Source organism: Artemia franciscana, chromosome 6 (assembly GCF_032884065.1).
Source record: "Artemia franciscana chromosome 6, ASM3288406v1, whole genome shotgun sequence".
Lineage (NCBI taxonomy): Eukaryota > Metazoa > Arthropoda > Branchiopoda > Anostraca > Artemiidae > Artemia > Artemia franciscana.
The window spans coordinates 6,405,074-6,419,662 of record NC_088868.1 but is presented as its reverse complement, the minus strand read 5'-3'; the positions used below and the strand labels follow the sequence as shown (position 1 = coordinate 6,419,662).

Genomic DNA, 14,589 nt, shown 5'->3' with positions numbered 1-14,589 from the left:
AGTATAAGTTTTGTCATGAATGTTTACTGTTAAACAGGAGCTTAATCAAAAAAATTTAATCGGTATAAAAAAAAGAGAATTAGTTATAGCTATAATATAACCAGAAGTTTTCTTGCGATTTCTTATCGGTTTTAAATCTTTAAAATCTCATTTTAAGTTTCAACTTAGCTCTTTAATTCCAGTAGATATATATTTTTTTAATATATTTCTTTTTTGCCACGCTCGTTTTTAATACAAAAAGCGCTAACAACGGGGATCTATCATGGTTCCCATAATGTTCCAAATTAATATTTATGCAAACTAGCTGTTGGTGGGGGTGCTTCCCCCCCCCCGCGCGCGTAAGTCGTTACACGCCATTTTAGTTGTGTCCCACCTGTGAATATAGATATATATATATATATGTTTTTAACTACGTAAAACTTGCGAAAATACAACATTCTTCGCTGTCCCATTGTCTGTACATATAAATAGATTGTCAGGTTTAATGAGTTTTGAACATGCAACATAGTTGTCCATGGGAAAAACAATCCGTATTCAGATGTATACCGCATTTTTCTAATGATTACCCTTGAGCTTTGTTGATGGTGATTGCTAATCCAATATTCCCTGTGTCCCCGTCGTCATTTATTTATCTCCCCTATATTATCTCTTTGAGCCCAAAGCCTGTTTTCACGTTGTTCTTGTGATTCCTCGGCATGATTTTTTCGGTAATTTCTCTTTGAGCCGCAAGCCTGTTTTCATGTTCCTCTTGTAATTCCTCGGCACGATTTCTTTTGGTAATTTCTCTTTGAGCCGCAATCCTGCTTTTACGTTGCTCTTGTGATTCCTCGGCACGATTTTTTTGGTAATTTTTCTTTGAGCCGCAAGCCTGTTTTCACGTTGTTCTTGTGATTCCTCGGCATGCTTTCTTTTGTTACTTTCTCTTTTAGCCACAAACCTTTTGGCATGATCTCTGAGCCGCTTCCTCGGCTGTTTCTTCTGCCATTGTAGGATTTATACTAAAATTTCTCGCACGATTTGATTCGTTGCCTGTTTCTTCTGCTATTGTAGGATTGATACTAAATATTCTCTTTGAATCGCAAGCCGTATATACTTATAATGATGTCATATACAAAGCCTTATATACTTATAATGACGTCAACTTATAATGACGTCAACATAATGATGATAGAAGGTAATAAGCTTACCTAAGCTATGGATGTCAGGTGACTGATTTTTCTTCTAACGATAATTTCGACAGGACCTGTGCCTGTCATCATCAGGTTAATTCAAATTTCTTGCCGGAAAGTAAAATCACTAAATAAATAAAACTAAAAACACTGAACAACACTGATTATGAGCCGAACCTGGAGTTATTGTTGTGCCATGGCCCGAATTTTGGTAGAGGCGTTGATGGCTGCTGTCCTGGTGGATCTTAAAGAGGTTGGGCCTTTAGGAAAGGGGTGGAGTCTTTTGTGAGTTTTCAATTTATGGGTGATTGGTTCCCAAATTTCGCTAATATGAAACTCACCATTGTCTTTATTGATGGCTGGTTTATTTTTAGCAATTTCCAAAGCTTCTCTGATTTTCTGTTTTAAGAAAAAAAAATAAAAAATCAGTCACCTGACATCCATAGCTTAGGTAAGCTTATTACCTTCTATCATGATTATGTATGAAAGTCAGGTTGGCCTCAGAGAATATAAATGACGTCAACTTATAATGACGGCATATACAAACATACAAAATACATACATGACGTCATAATACTCAATCCTTATAATGACGTCAGTCGTCAAACATAAATGCAACTTATATATATATATATATATATATATATATATATATATATATATATATTGATAGATTAAGGCCTTTGAAACTTCTGATTTTGCACCATAGGTCCCTGAGCCATATCATCAAGAAGATAGGTGAGCCTAGTTAATGACAAAAGTGCAAAAATGTTCAATACTTCCTGTTTCGCAACGTTTGCTCGGATGATTTTTTTTTCTGATTCATTTACTCCCTATAATTGATCAGTTCAAGATTATATTTTCTTGTTTTAAAACTTTTAACAGCCGATATGAATACACCCTTTACATCTGCAGCAAACTGACCTGATCATCTGAACAAACTAATTATTCAATAAACAGGGCAACAGCTTCTTCAAACGTCTTCACACCTGACACTGATCACAAATAACATCTAGGTACGCCTGATAACTGACATCTTTATTTTACATATTAGGATTGACGCATGGAACTTCTATGTGGTCTGAACTCACCATATAGGGATCCACTAGTTAAAGCAAGTCCAAACAGAATGTTGCTATACCGTGCTCCAATTTATGGATAAATGTGACATGGGCAATGTAATATTATTTAAAAAAAAATTATACACTTCTTAAAAGATATTCTTAAAATCTTTTCTTTTTCTATTCTTCTACATTTAGAGGCTCAGAAATAAAAAATTGATGGAATTAAACAATAATAATTATTGAAAAAAATACTTTTGAGCTTGTTTTATTAGAAACTCTTTGACATTGCCATCTCTTTTTCCTTTTCCTTATCAGTTACAACATATGCTACGATTTCTGGGAGCAATGTGAACCAAATAGCACTTGTGTGAGATTAACTGTAAAAAATGATACAAGCTAAAAGAATAATATGCTACCATTTGAAACTTTGTTTTATTACTTTTCGGCATAATATAAGCTATTCTATGTAATGTATGATATATACTTAAAAATGGGATTGGCTCCGAAAGATTTGAAATGGGTAATACATGTAAGGGGAAATTTTATGCCTCCTGGAGAACGTTAACATTTAGGGAGAATTAGATTTAGGGACGGTCCTTACAGTTACCCTACGCGTAGAGAGATGGATGAGTCTGCGTCATTTTTTAGGGGAATATAGGGAGTTGCGCTTGGAAATATTTGTTAGGGAGATCAGGGGAGGGATTGAATTTTGGGAATTTTTAGAAGTAGGTGTTACTTAAATATAAATAATATTGAAAAGTTCGTCCAGGTAGATGATTTTCTTAAATAATTAGTGTCTTTTCAGTCTATGTTTTGCTGCTGTATTTTTTTCGCTTGTTTTGAGTGTTTTACCACGGCCCAATTAGGCTTTCTTGTGAAATCTATCTATCTATCTATCTATGAAGACCCTTTTGTAATATACAATGTAAATTTAACACCAATTTTTTTTGACAAAAAAAAATGAAAAAATTCAAAAGGAAACAAAATAAGAATTTTTACTGGTAAAACAAAAAATTTTCAAGCATTAACCGTTATTTTTTCGCTTGCTTTTCACTTTCGCTATTTTTTCTGCTTTTCTTTGCTTTCTTTATTTTTTTCGATTTCGTTATTTTTTTGCTTTGTTTTTCGCCTGTATTTTTTCGCTTGTTTTGAGTATGTCACCATGACCAAACTGAGCTTTCGTGTGAATAAATCTATCTGTCTATCTATCTACCTATATATTCAAATGATCAATAAAATATATGATTGTTTTCAGTTGAAGCCATACTTATTGTGTGAAAGAGACAGTGACGGCAACAACCGGAAGAGATTTAGCAATGAAAAAATCAAATATGACGCTAGTTTAAGCTATTGACATCTATCTATCTATCTATATTACATAACATATAATCAGTGGTATTCCAGACCCACCCAACAGTCTAATTTTGAATGTCTGATTTAATTTTCGTCAGAAAATTTTTGATGCAGAAGATAATTTATTATTGAAAAATTTACAAAAATGTGTTTTTTTTTACTTTTTAGGCCATTTCTTCTAATTTTAAGGTATTGTTTAAAAACATTACTATTGTTTCTTATTTATTTTGAAAATATAAATATAAAAGGAAATACAAAATTAAAGAACTCAAAGAGCAAAAATTACTAGAGATACCGCTTACATCATTCGCTTGCAATGCACTCACTGGCTTCACATCTTTTTGTAATTTCGCTTTTACAAGCAGTTGAGAGAAATTCCACAATTGCTGGGAGTGACCAAATACAAGTTGTGTAAGAAAAACTATAAAAAAAAAGACTTAAAAAATGAAAAGCTGTCATTTAACGCTTCTTCTTGTTTTTCTTTTTAAGTGAAAAATTAATATATAGCCGCTGATATTCAAAATTCGTCTCATCATCACCCTAGCTCTGAAACCCTGATTCAATTTTCATCATAAAATTTTTATCCAAGGCAGTAGCCCCATTTTCCATTGCGTAATCATTTCAGATAAAGGTTTACAGCCCCAGCCAACTCTAGGTCTGGGATCTGATTAGAGTTGACTTGTCTAGATACTGAGGACCCCTGGGGTGTCCCACTCACCTTTTAAGCTTGAGACTGCCAATAAAATATGGGGCTTTTAGTTAGGGGTAAATACCCATATGCAGCGGCAGGAGGTCAGCAGACAGGGTCTGCCTTATTTCGGACGAACTCCATTCGCCTCCAAATTCACTTTCCTGGCAGAAAACCAAGGTCATGCCCATCGACTTCCAACGTCCCTCTCTTCTATTTGGTCAACATTTGGAATAACCTGATACATGTGGTTGAAGATTTCACTTACCTTGCATTTTCTCTGTCGAGGGATGGCCCGATCACAAAAGAGCTTACACCTCGAATAGCCCGAGCGTCATCAGTTTTTGAGAGGCTGAGAACCATGAAAGTCAACTGTAAGTTACCACTCTAAAATATGTATTTACAACGCGTCAATGAGCATTGAAGGAGCGGAGGCTTGGTCAGTCACAAAACATGTCTTCAAGACTGCAGATGACGCTCAGACTAAACATCCTTGAAAAATCGAGGTTGTCAACTGGACTGACTTTTTCAGAAACCAGATCTTTGCGTTAGGTGCTTCGCAAACTGCTTTCTTAATACAACTTACCCAGTGCACTAATCACTGGTACATCCATCCCTTCCATATGCAACACGACACCTCAGTACGGGTTGTGTTTGACTTCAATCCCACCCTGCACGGATAGAAACCACCAAGAGGACCCCCTCCCCTAGTTTGAGAGACAAGTTCATCGAATTTCTCCTCGAAGCCCAAATCCAAGTAATAGATGCCGCGAGCCTGGCAAGCGATCGGACAAATTAGAGGCACATGATCCCATCATTTTTAACGCCAAAATGTCTGACAAAAGCCTAAAGTCAAGTAAGTCATAAAATTTTCGGTGAAAAATAGACCTCAATGACCTTCTAAACCAACATTTCACGTTTAATTTGACCAATACTGAAGAAGATTTCAATTTCATTTCCAATAATGACTCTTTGAACTTTTTCTGTTCTTCTTAAAGCATAAATCTTTACTGAAAAGCAACCCTTTTTTTTAACGCTTTTTATGCCAAAATACGCTTTTGACTAAAAACCCAATAAGCGTTCACAAGGGCAACATAAAAATCGAACTGAAAAGAAAAATTAAAGAGGGGAAAACATTAGTCATTTCCTTACCTTCACCTCTGCCCCTTGCTATATACTTGATTATCACCAGAATTAAGAAAATATTATACAAACATTTTAAACAGCAGCAAATAACGAACAATATACCAAAAACTAATAAATGAATAAATAAATTAACGTCTTAAAAGACTTATTCTGTTTTCTCCTTTTCGTCTTCTCCTGATTGACCATACTCGTTGACTCTAGCTTTATCAACAGGATATAGCCTGTAAAACAAGATTGATAATTTTCCTTTCATTTAATTAACAAGGACAGAGATATACACTAAAAATCTAAATTTCTTCTTAAAAGATATATATGGAAGCTTTCAACGACTACATGCACACCCCTCCCTTAACCCCCTTCCAATTTCATTCGGACCAGCAAGGAACAGAAAAAAGGGGAGTATAGTCTTGACAGAAACATATTTTTAAAAATTCAGAATTGCAAACATTCAGAAACAGATTATATGTCAAAATTAAACAAAAAATTATATTTTTAAAAACTTTTACAGGGTTGCCAGTGTATCTGAGATCGAAGCAAACTAAATATTCTGCCATACTCTAATCGTGCAGCATCAATTCAAAAGATCAAACCTTTATTAGACTATAAATGAAAGCATTAGGGTGGTCAGAACATCAATAAGATTTTTGAATATTTGGTAATTCGTAGGTACCTTAACACTTTTTTTAGTCTAAAAAATCCCAATTTTTCCATTATATAAAAGGGTCTTCTAATGACAAATATTCTCTTTCGGTCCTTTTTGCAAATTAGACTTTAAAATTAAAAAAAATCAAGAGAGTTATTCAGCTATCAACAAAGCGGAATAATCAAATTTTGTCGTCTATGGGCTGCTGCAATTCATTTGCAGCACTTTTAGACATAAAGACCCTACAAATGTCGCTTTTTGTCTAAAAAATGTCGAAAATCTGTTCAAAAATATCGCTTTCGACCAAACACCAGACATAGTTCAAATAATCGGGTAGGTTTTTCGTTCCGACTTTAACAAATTCCGTCAGATTTGTTAAACATATATTATACCAACTTATTATTATACCAACTCACAAATAAAATGGAACAGAGAAAAATCTTGCACATTTTAAAAGCTGTAAAAAAAACCTTTGGCGGTGGAAAAAAGAGTTTTTACTAGTTGACCCCACTAAAATATTTGAAAATTGAAAGTTTTTTAAATAAAAACAGATTTCGGAAAAAAGAGACTGGTGAAAATATTACTAGTATTTTAAAAATGTTACAGGTAGAAACATACACTTCGTCGATAGCCATAAAACTTTCATGAAACTCTGAATTTTTGAAGTCTGATCAGAAATAGAACCGAAAAAAAATGCTTATCATTATGAAGACCCTTTTATAAGATACAATGTAAACTAGAAATCAATTTTTTTTAGACAAAAAAAAAATAAAACACTAAAAAGAAACAAAATAAGAATTTTTTGCAGGCAAAAAAGAATTTTCAAGCATTAGTCGTTAGTTGCCAACTAACAATTGTAAATATAGATAATCCTGTATTCATATAAAGTATTATAAATATAAATTTATGTATATAAATTATTATAAGATTATATATATATAAATATAATATATATATAAGACAGGTAAGACAGGCCTGTATTATTAATATAAGACAGATGCAGGTAAATAAACTCGTTAACAGGGTAGACATAGTAACTAACAAGTGACATATTGAAACCCCATAGGAAGGTTATACACAGAATTGAACAAATGAAAGTATAGAGATACAGCTTTATATTGATCTGCTACTTATATACAGAGGCATTTTTTAGGGAGGGGGGGACGGGCAATTGCCCCAGGGAAACTTTAGGGGCACAAAACTTCAAATAAACAATTTAGCAGTTATAATCATTTTGTAATATTTGAAATTTTATTTTTATGAAAATAAAGAAGATGATGCAGTTAATAAATGAAAATAACTAAAATATAATTAATTAATTAATAAAAAATAATAATTATTAATTCAGTAATAATGACCTAAATGACTAAATTAAACTATAATAATTAAATGATAAAAAGGTTTAAATAATAAGTTTAAAAAACTTAAAAAAAAAATATTAATTAATTAACCAATTGAAAATAATTTGCATAATAAATGAAAATTTTCTTAAAATTTGGCCCGAAAATGTTGTTGGAGTCGGGAAGGGGGAAGACTAATCAAGATTTTTTTCCATGAGCAAGAGAGGCTAGAACTGCCACTGCTTATGTACTAAAAATAGAAAATACTGCTGTTTTTATTATACCTATTTTCTCTATATTTTCATTTGTTGAATTCTATCATTCATTTAAGGTATTACATTTACATTTAAGGTATTTACATTTACACAAATTACAGGGCATGTCTTAATTCACGACTAGAAAAGACTACAGCTTTCTTACCTTTGTTCATTCCCTTACCAGCAAATTTAAGACAATCAGGAGTAACCAAGCCTTCTTCATCCAACCAATTATTAACCCGGTAATGATGCCATACTAAGAAGAATTAAAGGCATTTCCTCAACCCCGCACTGGTTCAGGGCCTTCCTTATTTTCTTGGACCTTCGTCAATCCTCTTTCTTTACAATACAATTTGACTTTTTAGTCAAAATTCTTTAAGAAAGACTGCTCAAACAAAGACCCACTGAATTTGAATGAGAACCATTTTTAAAGAGCTTTAAGACCTTAGCGTAAAGAGTGAGGGTTGATGAATGGGCAGCCCAAGTCATATATGGAAGAATTTCTGTTCGTTTTAAGTTCTAATGTCGCTTCTTACTTTCAGTACAAAAAACTTACTTTTATTTAATAGGAAAAATGATAAGAAAACTTAAATGATATAGAACGGCATTCTCCTTCATTGTTTACGCGCCATTCGCCTTATACCCGTGAAAGATATTTAACACCGTTATTGCCAATAAAGACAAGGTGCAACACCAGTTAGGAGAAACCATCATTCAGGATATTGGATTAAACCCCGAGATTAGTAATTACTTTTTAATTATATTGGATTATACATAAGATTTTACCAGAAACGTCACTCAGGATATTAGATTATACCCTGAGATCAGTTCTTACAATTGAATTATATTGGATTATACCCTGGATTATACCAGAGACGTCATTCAGGGTGTTGGATTATACAGCTTAAGCAGCTTATACAGAAATAATAGGGCACGAATTTCACTTTGTCTTAATTTTCGTATAAGACGACAAGAAGAGACACATCTTTATCACCTTTATTAGTATGCTCCATTAGTAATGCTACAGCCTAAGAAAAAGTGACGATTTTCGAGAATTTGTGACTCCTAACTTTTTGACCTTGAGGAATAGGGAGTGAAATCGAGAATATTCTTAACCGTATCTCCTCGAAGTAAATCTGGATTTTCCACGGCACCACCTGAACCAAATATATTCACCTCCACATTGGCGACTATCTCTGAGAAAGTTACTTGTGTTTGAAAAACACAATACTACATGAATGTAACTCACAGGGACCAACAATTTAAAAAGCCGTTTGGAAAAAAAAACTGTAAAGGGGCAAACCCTTGTCATTTAAAGCAAAGTGATACCGTAAAAAATCACCCTGGCTTATCCAATGTAAAAAAAATTTTAGTTCATGTGGCAAAACTATAAGAATTCATTGGCCAATTTTGCCATAACCTGTAAAGCTTGGACGAGAGATCCGAATATAAACAATAAAATACAAAAGCCGACCTTTCCTGACAATCTTAGGAAACCATTTAAACCCCACATCAAAACCATTTGACTTCCCCCGTCTTTTACCCAAGATGGAGATTTTGAGATTTAATAAAACTTGCATCATCAGAAAGTGTGAGTTTTGTTTCTTTGATCAAACAGAGCAGAATTTTCTTTTTAAGGTTCACGAAAGGGTAGTCCCTAAAAGTATTCTTTACCCACTGAGGAAAAATGTACAAACAGTTCTTAGTAATTAACATTTGAGTAAATCTACCACTTAGGAAGTTCCCTGTGGTGCCACTCACTTTGATTGATAAACTCACCAACAAAAGGGTTTAAAATTCCACTTTGTTTTCAGTCAGATTTCCCAGTCAAAGTATAAATTTTCTTTAGATTTTGATGATAGATAGTGCACTGTGAAAGTTCACTAGTGGACTCTGTCTTTGAGGCAGTAAACCGACACTGAAGCTCACACTTTCTAAGGTTTATGATAACTATTACATAAGTTTATGATACTAGTATAAGTTTACTGTTAAAATAATTTTTGAGAAATTTGGAAAAGCCCTCCAAAATCTTCAAAATGGCGGTAAACTCTAACACGAGTCAAAACACGGTCAAAAACACGAGACCGGAGGGTCTGAGTCCCCATCTCCAAAAACAAGAAAAATCGCTTTTTTCCGCGAGTTTTCTTTTAGTAGATTTATAACGACCAGAAGAGACTACTGATAAATGTTCACGAAAGCAGCCTAGAACAAAACTGTGGAGCAACTTTAGATATTCATGGACTTGATTTTTTTTTAAAACGTTACTTACCATCTTTGGTAAAGATAGACTACGAAGACAACATCATCTCTAAAACAGGCCAGTCGATGTGAGGTTGGCATTGTTATAATGAACGAAAAAATATCGTCGATAAAAGTATTGAAGGCCTAGAAGAAGAAACAAATGTTTACTTTAAAAACATTAATGAAATTGTAATTTTAGACCGGCAGGAACCATAGAAGGCACTAAGATATGAAGAGAGGGCTGTTATTTATGTTAAAGTTGGTTAACGTTTTGTTAACCAACAAAACGTTAACCATTTGGTAGCATGTTAACGTTTTGAAGGGTTTTTCAAAGTTTTTACCCCCCCCCCCACCCCAAAAAAATCCTGGATACGATCCTGTTTCTGACCTTTTAAACTCTCTTATTTGTCATTTTACATTAGTATTTGCTAGGTTCAGTGCGGGAAATATGTCATTTTGACAACCTAGATGCATATAATCATAATATTATGTTAATATTCTTTCTTGAAGATAACGATCCGAATCCACCAGAATGCAGGCTGCTGGCATTCTGCAGCCTGCATCAAGTCCTGCATATATCATCAAGTCCTGGAAGAAACTTCCAGGACTTGATGAGAGGGATGTTCTAGTGACCAAAAGACAAGATGTTAATCCTATAGTTTTAGCTGTTTAACCCTCACACCTCCCTGCCTCCGTGAAAAATCCCATGAAATTGGCTTTTTATTAAAAAAAAATAATAATAAAACAAATATCCTAAATTATGACTATAGAAAGGCTCAAAATTTGCACGACCGAACTTACAATTAGCATTGCTTAGCATTATTCTCCCTAAGGGAGTGAACAAGAATTCATTCCATTTCAAAAACTTGATTTTAATTATCTAAATAAAGCTTGGGGGGTAAGTTGGACCAGGTACAGTGGTGAGGTGTTAATCTATGTGTAAATATGTTGCGAGAAACACAAAATCAAGAAGTGACATAATCATAAAGCTCATATCAGTTATGAGATCATAGATTTCTGAAGCTATATCTGAGGAGAAAACACAAAGGGGGAGTACCCTTATTTACTACCCCGAAAAAGCCAGTCATTCCTAGGAGAGGCACTTTTAAGATGAAAAGAAAAGGAAATTCAAAGCAAAAATTTGAAACAATAATTGCATGTAGTTAGTTGGTAAAGTAGAATTGAAATTCTACGTTAAAAAAAGAAAAAAAAGCATGTTTCGTCACTCTTGCATACTGAATTGATGTAGCGGAAGCTAGGTATATTAGCCAAATAAATAAAGCAACAAAAACAAGAGCCAAGAACTCATATGGCACTTGTGACGAGGTCGGAAGAGCCAAGAGCTTCTTCCCACGAAGTTTCATTACGATCTCTCCACTCTAAGCGCTTTCCAAAATTTCAGGTTTCCCCTCCAACTCTCCCAAATATCACCGGATCTGGTGGGGATTTAAAACAAGAGCTCTGAGACACGATATCCTTCTAAATATCAAATTTCATTAAGATCCGATCACACATCCGTAACTTAAAAATACCTCTTTTTTCTAATTTTTCCGAATTATCCGTCCCTCCACTCCCCTCCCCCAGATGGTCGAATCGGGGAATTTCTAATTTATTCTGTTTTGGTCTCTGATACGCCTGCCAAACTTCATCGTCCTAGCTGATCTAGCAAAACTCAACTAGCAAAACCGGGACAGACGGACAGACCGACAAAATTTGCGAACGCTATGTGTCACCTGGTAAACACCAAGTGCCATAAAAACGGCGTAACGTATGCAATATGAAAAATAAGACAGTTCATTAGAATTGGAATCCCAAAAAAAGAAGAAAAATTATGGCCTTGTATTGTACTCTTTCGTCAATCTTTTATCCTGATTTCAATTGCTATTACAGCACGCTAAGTAGGCATTCAAACTGAAAAGGTAAAGTAAGGTAAATGTACATATAATGGTGTTTTACTATCCTTAATTCCTTATTTAATAAGAAACAACCATATTAAATTTGTTTAAATTTGTGGTCTCAACAGAAGCCATTATACTTTACCAAATAGTATATATAATATTGACAAAACAGTTCTGAAAATCACTACTCGATCACTAACAGTTTTTCCAGCAATCACAAAAATAATTGTGGCAGTTTTATAAAAGATTTTTCTAAGTAGTTTATCGATAGTAGATTCATAACATTTTTTGCGCAAAAAAATAGCATTTTCAGACAATCAAGGACTTTAATCTTTCAGAAGATTTTGAAGATACTTCGATGAAATTCCTGGTGACATCAGATAGAAAGAAAGAACGAAAAGTTTATTTGAGCCCTATGGCCATACACAACACGATTTAATGATACAACACTGCATAGAACACACTCAATATAAAACAATACTTATTTTTATTCACTCGGGCTCAACTGAGCCTCTCCCGCCTTTTCCACATATCGTGCCATTTCGCATATGGTTCCAGGCTTTGAAGACCTCAGGATATCAGAAGGTAGCACCAACCGATGGTTCCTCCAAATTTCATCCCTAAGATTAGATTATCCCTAATGATTAGGGTTAAGGTCTCACGGAGTTTGGGTATCATTCAAAAACTTAGATACACATTTCCTCGATCTATTCTGAAACTTCTTTTTTTTTCTGTCATGCCCAGTCACATGTTTCTTATTGCCCCATTGTATGGATTTCTACTTTTCCGTCTACGCTGCGGTCACTTTCCGTCATGTATAATAAAGCACGGCGTCTGGTTATGGACACCAACCGTTCTTCACCAACACTGCTCTTAAGTCTACAGTCTATTTACATTATTTCTTGTGCTTCATTTGTCTTTGATCAACTTCACGGCAATCTTCCAAAATCTCTTCGAAAAACTCCTATGTTTATTTCTGATTCAGCTCCATATTTGCTCCTCCTTCCTGGCCACGCCATTGGCTATGATGTATAACCAGTGTCTACTGGAAGGCGTTTTTCCAGATAAGTTTAAAAAGGCATTTATCACACCTATTCCGAAGAAAACATCACCGACCTCACCGTTAGACGTTTGGCCACCCTTACGCTGATTTCGAAGACGCCCATCATCTCGAAAGTCTTTGAAGACTTCATTCTACAGTGGCTACTAGCAGAAGTAGAACATAAAGTCGACCCTCTGCAGTTCGGTTTTCGTCGAGGGCACAGCACAACACATTATCTGGTCAGATTACTTCATGATCTACTAGAGTACCTAGAAATTTCGGAGGCCCTTGCTGATATAATAATTTCTGATTTCGTGAAATCTTTCAATCTCCTTGACCACGAGACTGTTATCAATGAAGCAGGTGCCCTGGAGGTCTCGCAGTGTCTGCTGTACATCATCGCAAGTTTCCTTTCTGGTCGTCAAAAGCGCGTACAACTTGAAAACGGGGAAGCATCCAACTTCCAAGACATCACATGTGGAGCAGCCCAAGGAAGCAAGCTAGGTCCCATCCAATTTGTCATTGTAATCAACCGACTGATGAGACAACATAAACAAAGGTACAAGTTTGCACCTGATTGTTCAATAAGTCTAATACGATTCCTGTCACAAACACACGACCAACTCGAGCCCCTGGTTGCAGAGCTTCGGGATCAAGCTAATCAAGTGAAGCTCCAGCTAAATCTCGAGAAAAGCTGTGTGTTGTGTGTCAACTTCCTGAAGAAGAAGAGCATTGACGAATCTGCACCTCCCCAAACAAAGAAATCGGTCAAAAAACTCGGCATCACACTAAGTGACGATCTTACGTTCGGAGATCACATCAACCAGATCACAGCAAAAGCAGCTGGTCTTATAAAATCCTTCGCAAATCTCGGAAGGTTTGGAATGACAGAACTACTCCTTCTTTCGTGCTACAAAACTTATGTAATGCCCATAGTCATGTACGGCTGTCCTGTCTGGCATCCATCGCTCACAGAGAAACACAGAAGTCAGCTTGAAACAATTCACACAAGAATCTGCAAAATAATTCTTGGATCAAATTTCAAAAACTACGAAGAAAGCTTGAGCAAACTCAGGCTCCCAACCCTGGATGAAAGGAGGCGCGAAACGCTGATGAAGCTTGGAGCTGACATCCTGAAGTCCCCAACGCACCGAGATATCCTGCCTCAGTTTACTTCAGTTACCCACGCACACAAGACGAGGCTGGCAACTTTTAAAGATGGAAAAGAACTGTTAGAATGCCCACCTACACATTCAACGACAAGATTTTTAAACTCCTTCGTTCCATACTACGTGAAGCACTACAACGACACTATCCTCAAATCGAAGTGATAGCTCATCATGTGTGTTCTTTATGTTGCGTCTTTTTGCGTTCTTCTCTTTTTTTTTTGTTTGACGATACTCATGTTATTGCATTGTGATAAAGGGAAAGAATAATGATTATTATTATTATTATTATATAGCCTTCGTTCTTCAAATAATATCTACATTCTGCCTATCCCTACTATTCGATCAGATTTCAATCCCCCCATTGCTTGTCAACAGGTCTGGAATTCACTACCTTCTTCAGTGCAGAAATGCCACTCGTTTGGGACTTTTAAAAGGATTCTTAAGGATCATTTAATAAAGAATCAAATATACTAATTTTTTCCTCTGAGGAGTTGATGGCCCCTGTGTTTTGTTAGTGGTGTGTGGTTTTCCTCTCTGCACTTTGCTCCCAGGCCTCAGGTATGTTCTCTATGTTTTTTA

At 35.1% G+C, this 14,589-nt stretch overlaps 1 long non-coding RNA gene across 1 annotated transcript; it reads right to left on the bottom strand.

Moving 5' to 3' along the window:
- Nucleotides 1-5,477: 5,477 nt before the first annotated feature.
- On the bottom strand, nucleotides 5,478-10,058 carry LOC136027965 (uncharacterized). Its single transcript, XR_010617711.1, has 2 exons — nucleotides 9,930-10,058; nucleotides 5,478-5,641 (listed from the first exon to the last, which is right to left on the bottom strand). It is a non-coding gene; the product is annotated as an uncharacterized LOC136027965 (long non-coding RNA).
- Between the last annotated feature and the right edge of the window lie 4,531 nt (nucleotides 10,059-14,589).